The 14,567-nt window shown below is 45.4% G+C and overlaps 1 protein-coding gene across 5 annotated transcripts in view; it reads left to right on the forward strand.

Moving 5' to 3' along the window:
- LSAMP (limbic system associated membrane protein) overlaps window positions 1-14,567 on the forward strand; it is a 1,025,433-nt gene that overhangs the window by 914,891 nt on the left and 95,975 nt on the right. The gene's annotated exons all lie outside the window — the stretch shown is intronic.

Raw genomic sequence — 14,567 nt, forward strand, 5'->3', positions numbered from 1 at the left:
CTAGCATAGGTAGACGCTGTCCGTCTTCCCCTCCTTCCCTACCAGCCCTCCTTGTGCTCCAAACCTGCCATTGAGCACTCTTGTATTCTACCTGTAAGTAGTCAACTACGGCAAAACAAATTGTCTGGAGAGAATGTTATTGAGTGCAAGACACTGACAGTGTGTGTATGTTATCGTGTCTCCCTCTAGTGATCTGAACTAAGGAGTCTGCTTTGGGTCTCTTGTGCTCGGAGCTACTTGTTTGGTGACAGAGCGTCTCTGGGTTCACAGGGGCAAAAGGCTGGTATTTTAGGTCTGGGTCCCATTTCCCCTGCCATCTGGAGGTCATATTCCCTACTGGCAGCTCTGTGTTTACAGCTGTAGTTCACATCTGAAAATTTAAATGTGCTTGTAAAGATACAGAGAGGTTGAGTGTGAATTAAAGAGAGAAAAAATTCACAGCATTTTAAATTTAATAGTTTCAATTCAAACATCCTTAAGAAAGCTATCCTTAAGAAGAAAATGGAGAGGCTGCATTTTTTTTTCCCTTGTAGCTGTAATCTATAAGTACTTTCACTTTAGGCAAGCATATTTCTCACTCTCTCTTCACAGTAGGAGAGAGACATATTAATAAAAGGGGAAAGTTAAGGTAGTAGCTTATAGCTGTTCCCTGCATTTTTTTCATTTAAAGAGAGAGACTTCACCATTTTTGTTATTATGCTGTTATGTGGCTTCAACTGATCTCAATGGCTTCGCTGACTTCAGTGCCTGATGTATTCAGCACTGGAGCCAGAGCTACTGTCTCCTCTTGTCTGAGGACCCCAGTGAGCGTGGATGACAGCATCCACTGCAGCACACGGGTCCTGCCAGGACAGGGATGTCTGGAAGGAGTTTCCCATACAGCCCCAAAGCCTTCACCCCTTCTGTCTTCTCCTGCACAATCGTCTGTCTGTCTGTTGCCTCTGCGTCCACCCCCACGCCAGTCCCATTTATATATAAAGCCGCTTGGCTCATATATCCCAGCTCTACCCATAGCTGGAAAATAATGAGAGAGAGGGAACGGAGGGGTGCAGGGAGAAACAGGAAGGAAAACACGATTTGCAAGAATCTCCTGTACAGAGATAGACCCAGGGCAAAGAAAAAGCCAACTTTGGGGGCAAGACATCCTGAACCTGCTTGCCATGACAACCACAGCAAGGTCGGGTGTCATTCAGCCTCCTGCAGCATGGAGCTTTTTTCCCAGGTCTGAATACACTCATAGTGGAAGTGGGAGTCGCCCAGCTGAAGGTAGTGAGCTATTTTGGTAACGCAAGGCTGCAACAGGCCCTGGTGTTGTGAACACTTGTGCTCTTTTTCCTTCCTTAGCCTCCTTTCTGAGCATTTGAGAAATGTGTCTTCAGAACATTCCTCTTTTTCCTGTCTGAAGGAAAACTTGTTAGGCTGAAAACATGATTCAGGGATTTTTTTTTGTTGTTGTTTAGGAGGTGCATGTTCAAAAGCGTTGTTCTTATTTCTTCTTCAGTTACTTTTTCTTTCTTTCTGAACAGCACCTGAAAAATATGACTCTTCTCATGTACTCAATATTTTTTCATGCACTGGCTGAACAAATCATCCTTTCTCATAAACTCGCAATAAGTGCCCACCGCAGTGTTACTGCAGCACGGGAGCAAAGCAGGCAGCAGCAGGGAGGCTGGGAGGGGATGGTGAGTGCAGCCCCATCCAGGGAAGCACAAGCTGCAGTCTGATGCAGGCTTTGAAGTTCATGCCCAGTTTGGGGTGACTTGAGCGGATTTGAAGGATATGCGTATCCTGCCAAAGGATCAGCACAGGCTGCCAGCAAGAAAAGTGTAATGCAGGTAACAATGGCCTGGGAAAGGCATTGATCATGAGAGATTTCAGTTGTTGTCGTATTGACTGAGGGCCATAGTGAGGACAGGACCGTGTCCGTGGCACACTTTACTGGGCAGCTCATAGAGCCCACACCTTGTCCCAGCTTGTGTCCCAGGAAAAGCACCATTAGGAGATAAGCCAGTTGCAGTCTGGGGTAGGCAGAGGGAAGAGCAATGCAGCCTCTCAGGGGGTCTCTAGGCTCCTCATAAGGGTGAGTGCGGGTCAGTGCCCTGCTGCATGTGCCTGGCTGAGAACTGTTGGCAGGGTCATCTTAGCGCAGGCACTGTAACAGTCAACATATGTCATTACCACCATCCTTACCTGCTGTGCAGCTTGTACATCTGTAAAACCCACATGGGTATGCTGGTACACACTGCTGTATGCATTATTTGTGAGCATTTTACTATGTGTTCATCTGTATGTTCACCATGCTGATGTCTGTGCATGCATTTTGCTGCACAGGTAAGCTTTTGGTGTTTACCAGCCTTATGCACCAATCTCAAAGGCTTGCATTTCCTTAAAGGTAGAATTGAGGAGAAAGGAGGAGAATTGAAACATAGCAGTAAGCATGAAAAATAAAAGCAGAGGAGAAGAAAGACAGTATCCTGAGTCATATTGTACCTGCCATTCTTTGACTGTGGGGCATGGATCTGTACAGCTGTCCAAAGCCTGTCTGTACAACCTAAACTACAGCTGCATGAAGGGGAGAGAGAATAAGTATTTTTAGTGTCAATCATTGTAAAAGACAAAATTTCAGAAATTCCCTGAATTGCAGAAGCTCAGATCAGGCTCCAAACTTTGCAACTCCAGCCTCTCTCTGACATGCTCACTTCTATCTACTGCATTTATCGCTGCTGTACTTGGGCATCTTCCAAGCAAATAAATAATTGGTTCCTGCTTCTGTCTCCCCTTCTGCCCAAGGGACTTAAAGTTAATTTGTGCTGACTGTTAGTCTTTGGGTAGAAGCTGCTATTGTAAAAGTAAGTCAGGGCATATATAGATAGATGGTCCTTGCACTGCGAAATTGTAAGTGCCCCCATTTCCTGCAGGGAGATCTACAACCACTTGACTGCTGTAAGGAGGATTCCTTGTGGCTCTTGGGAGCTTTCCAGGGGATGACACAGGTGGAGATGGGAAGCCCACATTCCCTAGATGTTCCTTCAGCAAGCCCCAGCTCAGAAGCCTGGAGCTGCATGTACCATAACTTGGGTGACATAGGGGCACATGGAGAGGCAAGGCACTCCATGTGAGAGGCTGGCTTGTGCCTCGGGAAATGCCAGGATGGGTCTTGGAGTCCATGCACAGAGCAGAGGCTGTAAGGGACTTGGGGACAAAGAAAAGTCACATTTGCCATGCAGCATCTCATGTGTGAGACCCAGGGAAGATGAGGGAAGGAGACTGTTAACTCGAACAGACAAAAGTAATTAGAGGAGTAAAATAATAGATTAATGAGCAGCCAGTGTCAGGGGAACTTATTAATTATCAGTAGAGGATTTCCTTCAATGTGCAGGCTGGCCGAGGGCATGCAAGATAGCAACCAAAACTCTGGTCGCGTTTAAGGAAGCTGCTAGGGAATTAGTGGCACCGAGTGTCTGGAGAACGATAGCAGAGGTTGAGTTAAATGCTTCCTTTGAATCTTGGGTTATGTGTGGCTCAGGTAACGGCTGGAGGGGAGCGGGATCTGGGAAATGCTAGATTGTATCTAACTGATGTTAATAATGGCTCAATAAAAATGCTCTGATAAGAACACATTAAAGTTGCACAGTTAAGCGCTCACAAGCCAAGTAAGGTGAGATTTAAGGTTACAAATGCAACCTTAACTCTTCTCCTGCTGAGTGTACCTTAGCAGGCAGCCTCCAATTAAGGGGCATCAGGCTATTTCTCAAGTAATATATCATAACATTGGTTAATGCTCTCTTCAGCTTTGGACAGGTGCACACAGTGTCTTGTAATATTGTGGTTTTGTCTGTGTGTGCCTGGTGAAACACAGAGTCCATTTTAATTATGGCACTGAGAATACTGCATTAGTTGTACTTGAACCAAACACGATGGTTTAGACACAGGGTCCATTTATACTGTTTAGATACAGGGCAACACACCATCCATTCTCTCAGGTCACCATTTCATGTGTCAGAGAGCAGTAGGCGTGGAAGATGCTGACATTAGCTGCAAGTAGTGTTGAATATGGGGGTTTCCTTTCTAAGGACTGATTTCAACTCTTTTAGCTCAACATCTTGTGGTTTTTACCTAGTTGCCTTACTGAAGCATTCAGACTGTTCACAAGGTGAGATGTTACTCATCCCATCAGACTGTGCCACAAAATATACCTTTCTTCTGTCACCCACGAGGTAACTGTTCACATATAAACGTATTTTCCTTTTAGCACTCCTACATTTACAACTTTCAGTCTCATTGCATGTACAATGGCTGTGATATAATGGGAAAGAGAGAAAATGTAAAGGGCAAATCTATTCTTGGGGAACATTGCAGAAGTGAACAGATTCAGGGGGTTTAAACCACACATCATAGATCTGACATCCTTCCTTGATAGCTGAGTCGTTAGCCTGCCCATTGAACACAAAGTCCTTTGAGGGGAAGCCATCCCTTCTGCTTAGTAAGTTCTTGAGTAAAAACCTCTGACATTCCCTGCATACCCTTACCGCAGTAGTCTTAGATTTCTCACAAGCCTCCGTCCATGTATCTGGCAAACACGACCTGCAGCTCCCCCTGCTATCCCACTGCTTGTCCTTGCAGCTGCGTATGGAGGCCTGCTTGGGTTGCATTTGAAGCAAATATTCAGCATTGTTGGACTATGAGTGTTGTCAAATCTGCTGGACATCATATGAGTTGGGGTGCAGACTTGCACGTGTGTTTGAGGGCATCTAAAGCAGTTTGGATGCCCTGAGCTTTATTTTTTGCATTGTGGATCACTATTCAAAGAACAGATGAGGTAACCGGAGTGGCAAAGACAAGGGCAGCACTTTTAGCAGCAGCCAGAGATCTGTAGATATTTTAAAAGGTTTCCAAATGTGTATTTGGTTGTCCCCAGCAAGAAACAATTGCGTTGTGAGAGCTGTCCCTTAGAGGCAGGTTCAGGCTGGTCAGCATGGAGCAGAAGCTCATCAAGAGGGTTATGTGTGAAAAGGAAAGGTCACATAACCCCAGGTGGCACTCCAGGAGACAGGCACCGGCTGTCCACTGGGAACAGAACTTATGTGCAAGGTACGAGAGAACAACTGCAAGGAGGAAAGGTAGAGAATTTCATAGAAAGACCCCAGCACAGAGAAATATGCTGATTAATTTCCACAGACCTGCATGGATCCGAAGTGAGCTAAAAATTTCCTCACTCGGAGACTTTGGGGATCACTGAGCAGAGTTTGTTTAAAAGAAATGAGCTTCATCTGAGAGGTTTTGCAACTTGTGCTAATGAGAGTCTGTCTGTCAAACTTAAGTGGCATCAAGTGGCTCAGAACAAGGGCTCTTGGGCGTTAAATGGTTCCTACCAAATACCAAGCCCATTACCATGATTGGCTGTTATAGCCCTCTAAACGGCAAAAGTGATTAAATTGGTCGTTATGAAACACTAAAGTTGCATAATTATGACAAATAAGGCTTGAGTAAGAGGAGATTTCATCTCACTCACTGCTTTGTATCTCAAGGAGGAATCAATGTAGAAATGTTTTAAAAGCAGCCAAGGGTTGCCCCTTGTCTGGTTCTCTCCTGACAGTCTGGGAGTCATGAATGTGTTTGGAAGTGAGGGTTTTTCTCCAGTCTCTAGGCTGATATATGAGCTGGAGACCAAATATACCAAGTCCCCCTCTCTGTGCAATATTGTGTTTCTCGCTTGTCAGGGAGGCTTTAACTCCCTGCTGTCCCTCACTTGGTCTTGTACTCAGAGGGAAGTCATCTTTTACTTGGTAATGTGCCACGGGATACATCTAACCCATCCAGCTGCGTGGAGCAATGAGGTGTGAAGACGTTGGGTCCTGTCAAGAGGGAGAGCGCAGCCAGCTCCACTAAAGCCACAGCAGAGCAGCGTACAGCAGCGTGGGTGGGCAAGGGAGGTTACACTGGGCAGGGCCAGCTCCAGCAAATTCGTGAGTGTTAAAGCAGTAACACATTGGTATATTTAGCAGTCTGAGGGGTCAGAACTAAGTATTGAGGGTTTTTCAGCAGGGAACTGCTGTGGGACGCCTTGAGATGCTACCAGTGCCAAGCAAACTCAGCTCTGCCTGTCTGTCCCTCCTGTTTGCTAAGGTGAGGTCCAGCGCATGACTTTCCTTGCTCCTCCTGGCACATCAGGCACTCCTGCCTTATCTGGGAGGGAAGGATTTATGTCCTCAGGGTGTCAAGCTCAGGCAGTGCTGCAGGCATGGGCACAGGTACATTTTCTCCTCCTAGGAAACCCTCAGCTGTTCCAGAGGCCTCTTCTCCATACCAAGCAGAGGGGCTTTCTATGAGGCAGTTTAACAAAGGTCGATTGCAAAAATGAGGTGTCAGGTCTTCCATCACTGGCTTTTGGTCATTGTGTGCAAAAGGGCAGGGGACACTGAGTATCCATGAAACTCTACAGATGGGAGAGGGGGTTGAATAAAGAGTTGCAGAGCTGTTACACATCTTTGAGCTTAGGGTGTTGCAGGGGTGTTGGGGGAAAGGGTTGTGAAGTTCTGGTGGTGAAAAATGGGAGGCCTTTTTACTTGATAGCAGCTCACTTTCCTGTTGTTGGGCGACTCTGAGGATGAGACCAGTGCTTTGCACCCTTCCTGCTCTCCCAGCCCTGCCTCCCAGCTGAGCCAGTACCCCTCACTGCTGCTTTGGAGCACCCCTCAAATGTTGTTCTCCCATTAAAAGGCTGGAATAGCACCAGGCACAAAGCAGAATATGTGCATAGTGGTTCTCTGTCACAGCTCAGTCAACCCAGACTTCCTAAAGCTCTAATGTTCCCAGTTTGCACAGACCTTCAGCAGAAACAGATTATTTATTTATTCATTTTATTTTCTTTTTAGTTTTCTCCCTCTTTGGTGCCACTCCAGCCCTAGAAGAGCTTTATAGCCTCTTTAGGAAGAGTAATAGTGGTGCTGAGTTACGCACAGCCTCTGGGGCCCTCTGCTCTCCCTGGGTTGCTGCACTTCTCTCTAGGTGAGCACTAGCTGAGTCACTGAGCCCAAATCCTTGTTTCTTTTGTTGAAACTGAGTGGTCACAAGGGATATGCTGGTATTTACGTTCCCTTATTCCTATATCTGATGTGTAATGTACTAGCAGATCCTACTCGAAACTCTGCTGACCATTCACTTCCTTCATCTATCTGCCTGTCTTTGCTCTCCTTCCTTCCTCGTGTGACAGCTGATGTTGAGTATCTTTCAGGAACTTGATTTGTTTGTAATCAAAAGCCTTTTAAAAAATGATCGGACATTGCTTGGTATCAGAGTATGTCATTTAAGGCATTAGTCACTTTTAAGAAAATACTCCGTGTGTGTGTGTCATTTTTGGCATTATTCATATCCCAGAAGAGAAGTAATGTCATCTGCATATGTATGTGAGAGTGTGTGAGCCATCTAGTCAGCTGATTTGCCACACAAAATCGTCTTATCCCCAGTACTCCTGTGACTGCTGTAGTCAAAATAAAACGTGCCGTGTCTTAAATAGAAAGCCAAGTATCTCTGCCTTTTGAAGAGACGGCGCTCTTCACAGAGATAAAGTTGTAACACACCTCTTGGCACCTACCCGTGCCTCCAGATCTGGCTACTCAGCCAAACATGATCTGTCTGAAAAACTACTTGTGTTAATTTAAACTGAGTTAGAAGCATCCTGAAAAGTTTCAGACCACTCTTGAGGTGTCGAACAGAGGACAGCTTATGAAAATGGACTCATTTCATTCCTTAGATGTTTTTCTAACTTTTTTCATGGCTTCTTATAATTTGCACATACTTGTTGGCTTAAATCCCCAGCTGTACTGGAAAAGATTGTTCTCTGTAAGGGTGAGTGTTTTTCACAAATTCTGGTTATGGTGATGCAGAAGTATTTCATTATTGCAGCTCTCTTCCAGAAAACACTGTGACCACTATGAAGTTCCTTGCCCACACAGTAGATTGTCGGTATTTAAAAAATGTCTACATTTAAAATTCTTCCAAAATGATGAATAAATTTCTTTAAGACTTCCCATATTATTGTCCTAGTTTATGCTAAAATATAATAGGGTTGTGGCTGGCATTATCTGTGGACTTGACACTATAGGTGTGTGTATCAGGATCCAGATCACTCGAGGATTAAGCTTTCTCACTTGAAACACTTCCCTGCAGAAAAAAATTAGCCCAGATGCCTCAAAGTCTTTTATTTGTGTTCAGGGAACAGTTTTTCAGGAAAGTATGTATTAGAGAGCTTGGAGGAGAGAATGAGTCAAAAACTGAGCTGGATTTCACATGTGGAACATTTTCCCAGCAATTTCTTTTCTTATAATTGGTCTATAAGCCCCAACTACATTTTAATCAGTTGCTCTTGACAAGGATGACTTTGATGACAAAAAGTGGGGTGGGGGCAGGGGGGGAAACTCAGTTATATAATGAAAGTTGTTTTCATACAGTTTGGAAGGGCCTCAAGACTTACTCAAAGTTTACAGCCTTCATGGCCAGGATGTCAGTGTCTGGAAATTGTACAGGAATTGACCTAAACAGGGAGGTTGCATGTTTCCAACCTAAAAATCAATACAGTAGTGGTAAACATTGCCTTGTGACTGTGGTCTTACTTGTTTTGCAGATCTTTGTCACATCACTCCATTTTGCCTGTATGTTGTCTCTCCCTTTGCCAATTTTTTTTTTAAATCTGGTGGTTATACAGTGTCAATAAATCTAGGAGGGAATGTTGCAAATTCCCTCTCAAATCCTAGCTTGGAAATTCAAATTTCAGGTTGTAAACAGAATCCACTTGGACCTTCACATTGCTATGGCAAATGGTGTGCATTGTCTTTAAGATGTTGGAAATAGGTTCACAAGGAGACAGCTTCGTTCAGGAGAGTTGTCCAGAACAGATTTTCTGAAAGTGACTTTAAATATGAAAGTACTGTCAAAATACTAACGTTAGCAAAGGTTACTCATTTAGCTGGCTAGCCTGCAAACCCAAAGACCAGACCATCTACTAGCTGTTGTTTACTAGACATCAGCCTAGTAGAGGTGAGGATGTGGCAAATAACCATGTACCAAAGCAATCCCTCTGTTACTTGACTGTGGTTTTTCTGACCTTTTGTAACGTAGGCTCTTTCCTTGCCAGAGTTCCCCAGGTCAGTAAAAGAAAATGGAGTGAGGTACCCTTGTCAATAGCTCTTCCGTCAAAGCCTGCCTAATTTATATGCAGGCAATAACTAAATGATGCCTGTGGGGAAAGGCAGCAGAGACAGGGCTGGTTGAGCAATTTTAAGCGATCCTTTCCCATATGCATTTTTCAGTGTTCTGAAGGCCATTTTAAAAGGTAACTTTACTTTGAATTCCTGGACTTGCAAAAATGTGAAGGAGCAGGGTTATTAAAACTGTGCACCCATCTATAAGTATCTGAAAGAGTGCAGCTTGTATTGAGGTGTTGCACAAGAAGATAAGAACATTTGCTGTCTCAAGATGCTGTTCCCTAGAGGGGTATGGCAATCTCCAAAGCATTTGCCCTACAACATGGTGTTGCTGGAGCCCCTCCTCATGCCAGGAGCTGGAAGTTCGGGGGCTATGAAAGAGCAGTATTTTTCAGAGAGGTTGGAGCAGGCGCCCATGGGGGGAAGGAGGCTGCCCTACATGATGCCTGTGACAACCCAGCATACTGGTGTTTCACAAACAGCATCCTTGAGGACACCGAGACTGAGGCTCCCCCTGCTTCTGCTTCTTTAGCTCACTAAATAAGCACTGCTGTGGGACTCAAGGCTGATCAAGCCTGAAGACTGAGCCTCCCAGCCACTGAATGTCTTCTGCACTTTGCCCTTCTCCACTTTCCAAAGCAGGGAAGAGCAAGCCCCTCTCCTCTCTGCAAACATAAAACATTTCCATCGATTTTGGAGGTTGTCACAGGTCATATCCCCAGCATGCCACAATGCAGTTGTCAGAGATGCTCTCCACTCTTCCCACCACCACACTGTACTGGGAATCGACTCTTCTCCCCATATCAACATCAGAAACCAATATTCATAGCCTCTTCCCTCCATTCCCCTGCTTGGTGCTAGCAGCTGCTCTTCCACCCCCTTCCTGTGCTTCAGATACCTGCCACAGTAATGGGATCCTCCTGCAAGCTCTTTAATTGCAAGGAATTTCTGTCTGGCCTGGAGATGTCAGGAGGCTGAGAGAGATGTGTTTCTGTAAAATGAGGCTTGATCTACAGTGCAGTGTCTGGATCACTGAGAATCCTTCACACTTGGTGGCTGCAGCCGGCTTTTCAATGGGGGATGTTAACTAAGGTGCAGCTGTCAGGGTGTGGGTGCTGGAGACCCCTCTGGCTCGGCTGCCAGCTCTCCCTCCGCAGCGCCGGCCTGCGAGGTGCCATTGCTTCCTTTCCACTTGGCGCTTCCCCTTACCTGCTGTGCTGCTTCCATTTCTGATTCCCATCAATTTGAAACAGAGCCCTGCTGACCGCTGCTCATACATCTCCCGGCATGGTTAATAATAATGGCCTCTGTGGGAAATGATGGGCTGAGACAGAGAAAGGACATAATGATGCTCTGGCTGGGGTAGGCAGAAAGAGGAAAGTGAAGTGACAAGCAGCTAAACAGCAAGAGAGGGGTGTGATGATAAAAACAAGCAAACCTGCAAATGTCTAAAAACCCACAGCAATGGCATCCCTGAAACAAATGGGGAGAGACAAGCTTGAGTCCCTGAGGAAGAGAAGAGGGGAAAAGAAACGACAGAGAAGGGAAAGCAAGCAGAGAATCAGCCAGTAATTGAAATGGCATCAGGGAAGAAAAGAACTGGAAAGCACAGAGGGAAAGACAGGCTTGGAATTGGCAGGTGGCAAAGAAAGAGGATGAAAGACAGAGGGAGAGAGCATGGAGGAAGAAAGATGTGGATGTAGAGAGTGAAGGGAAAAGGCAGGGGGAATGACATCTGTGGAGCTAACCAAAGAAAATGGATGCAGAATGGGAGGTGGGGAAGCATGGAGGGGAAGAGACCCATGCATTGGCAGAGGAGGAAAAGCAGAGTTGTACTGAGTCAGGGCAGAGAAAGGAGAGAAAACAAGGTATTTGGGGTTAGAAAGACAGAGCAGAGCAGAGAAGAGAACAAAACAGTGGGAGATAAAGAGTTAAAGAAGAGCAAGTTGAAGAGCCCCAGGCCTGTGCCATTAAAGTTCACCAAGGAGACACAAAGAACATGCTTTCGAAACAGGGAGCACCTGATGGTACCTGCTTCTTCAGGGCTTCACCAGTCCCCATCAGCTGCTTGGGATCCGGGTGTAAATTCCAGGGAACTGTTTTTCATTTTTGAATAAGCAGAGTTTGATATGATGGAAAAGCTTTTGGCCCTGCACTGCAGCCCCACCACCCATAGCACATAGCAGGCAGATTTGTTGTAGGTATTATCTCCATAGCAATATAATGGCACCAGCAAGGAAAGCAGCAGGCATCTCTTGGTTGGGTGGATCAGCCACTTCCCTGCTCCATGTTTGCTGGGTAATTGTCTCTAGAGCCTGACACTGCACGGGAAAGATGTTTCCTTCTCTTGGTAAAGCAGATCAATGCTGACATCATGCACCGTCAGAGATTTTTCTATCAGTGCAAACAGTTGCTGCTGCCCTTGGTGCTCATCAATAACCAATTATGCGATCATCTGTGTTTTCTGGCTCACTATTTTTTACCCCCACACAGAGGAAATCAGAGAACACGGTTAAATTTCCTCTCTGTAATTTCTGTCCCTTGGCTGTAGCTGGGATGAAGGTGAGTGGCAGTTGTTGGAACAGGACTGCTTTCGCTGTGCTGTGGGTAGGTTAGCCAAAACGCAGGGATGAGCCATGCCTGCCCAGGCAGATCTTCAGCAAGGTTCATCGCTCTTCTTAGCTGCTCACATGCTCAATAATTGAAGCCTGTTTTGCAAGTAGTCCTCAGCAGTCCTTCACTGAAACGCTAGCACTCATGGCCTGGGTTCTGTGCTCATGTCTGTCCCTGCCCTCTTGTGTAACAGTGCATAAGCCAAGAATCTTTCTATGCCCCCATTTTTTTCCCAAAAACTGTCTCCATGACACCAATCATGAGAATTTTAGATTTCATGTACTCCTGAGGCACTTTTGGTCTTTTTGATGGGATGGAACAGATATGCATTTATGGTAAGGACAAAAATGTTTTAGGGTTGGGTTACAGATGCAAATACATGTACAAATATGGAGCTTGCTTACTTTAGATATTCTACAGCATTTGTCAAATTGAGTCATTGGGGCTTCTTTAGGGTAAGGCACAAGAATAAGTCTGAAAAGCAACTGCAAAAGGAGCACAAATGCAAAAATGTATTTTTTAAAGATCTGGATCAATATTCATGGAACTATTTTTTATTGCTACCCTTTTCCCCAACTTTTTTCTAACTCCTTAGAAACCACGTTTACCCCCTCCCATTGTTGCCATTTCAGCCTCCACCTATCTTGTGTACAGTGTTCAAATAAGCTCTCATTCTATTTTTTTTTTCTGGTAAAGATGAGAGTCGTTAGTATCAAGTACAAGTGGTTGTGGTATAGAGAAAGGGAGGGACCTGGGTGAGCCTCCTGGCTGGCATTCTGATGCAGAGATTTGGTTTTCAATTAGATAATGCTCTCTGAAAACAGGGCTGCTGGAACACATGGGACAACATTGACTAAAGCACAAAACAATTCAGTGGGTGACCTTCATGCTCTCACGTATGTAGCCAGTCAGGATGCATGCCGTGTAAATGCCACCCAATCGGTATTCATTTCATGTGACTCATAACCAACCCGCACCAGGGAATGGATGAAAGGCAGCATTCAGGTATGTAATATGATTATCAGATAATACATCAGATTGCAATTCCACAAAGCCAAAGGGTCAACAAGACTGGAAAATGTATTTCGCAGCTTCTGAGAAGATGAATTTTTGAAGATTAGTGTGTTCTCGATATAAAATGGATAAATAAATACATAAATAGGTGTCATGTAACATGGCTCCCACTTCTCCCTAGCTGACCAGCTGGCTCCCACTCCCAACTACTGAGTGTGTGGACACCCTTGATCATATTTGGTCTGGGTTGTGTTTGCACATATGAAATGAAAGCAAAGTTCTGGCCCCTTTGCCATTCTGTTGAGGAGTGTAGAGGAATTGCATGGTTCAAGCCTACTGTTTTTCTTAGCCCTTTGAGATGGTGGCCTCCCTTACTGAGACCATAAGATACTCTCCTGTTGGCGGTCACTGTGTTTGGACTCCCAGGGGTGGAGGCAAGATAGTGCCTGTCTGTCAGTCCTGGATCCTGTCACTAGCATGCGGAGGGAAAGTTTCCTGCTGGGCATCTACATGCTCTTTCCTGGCCAGCCTGCCAAAGGTTTGAGTCAAATCACCTTTGCCTCACAGAGTAATGCACATTTTCTCAAGAGTCAGCCTTTACTTGACCTTTGACTGGATGACCTGACTCCCTCGCCTTTGGGAGGATGAGACTGGAGACTGTTTTTAAGACCAGCTGAAGTTGTGATGTTTAAAGTTTTAGCAGAACACACTCAACTGTTTGCTCCAGAGAGACTACAGCTGTGCTAACGCTATAAATCATTAACATCAACTTATAAAATGGATTCCCAGGCATTTGCACTGCTGCTGCTGATCGCCGGTATGAGGAATAGCCTATGACGTCAATCCCTGTCTCAAAGATCATCTCTGTGATCTCACCAGCAGCATTGTTTAGGCTGCTCAAAACCTCACTCATGTCAAACCACCAAGTTCAAAAAGAGGGAGACAACAGACACAGACGGAGGGGTTTCTGGTTTGTAAATGCATACAGCTGCCCAAAGAAGCTGGGAGCCGTTCTCACAAAGCACCCAGAATAGCTGCGCTCTAGTCTGAGACCAGCTTTTAAGACAGATGCTTTCTTTTCTCACGGCTCAAAGAGCAAGTAACAAAAAGTAGTAAATCTCAGCGAAGAGAAATGACCTCTGAATTTTCTCAGCAAAAAAAGCTGGCTCTCTTGAACTGAAAAGAAAGTAGCTGGGCTTTGCGAAGAAATATTCTTTACATTAAGCAAAAAAGGGAAGTATGATAAGATTTTACTGTAGCTAAATTTTAAGGCCAGAAGGGGTCATCTAGTTTGATTTCACGCGTAGCACAGTCCAGAGAATCTGGCACGGCAATTTCTGTATCAAGTCCGTAACATCCATGGGAACGACAGCCCATCTTTCACAAGGGCGCAGGTGGCACTGCTGTGGCCCTTCCCCATGGCCTGTGCCCACTCCTTCAGAGCACACGAGCACTACGTCCCCTCTTAAGAGGCTCCACTAAACCTGGCATCCCGAGGGCATGGCCTCCTCCCCTTCCGAACCAGGTTTCCTTTCCACGGAGAGCTTCCCGCAGCCTGTGGGGTGTGTGGAGAAGCAGGGGAATGAAAGCTAATAAGGTAAAATATAATCACAGCGCTCCTTCAAACTCACAAGCTGCTCAGATCAGGTTCTGAGGATGGGCTGTCCTTTGTCTTTCTTCCAAACTGGTTCAAACTGGCTCACCTTTCCCCCACTGAAATACTCATGATTTGAGTGC

This window comes from Nipponia nippon, unplaced genomic scaffold (assembly GCF_047370975.1).
Source record: "Nipponia nippon isolate SJK-2023a ecotype South Korea unplaced genomic scaffold, ASM4737097v1 scaffold_2, whole genome shotgun sequence".
NCBI lineage: Eukaryota > Metazoa > Chordata > Aves > Pelecaniformes > Threskiornithidae > Nipponia > Nipponia nippon.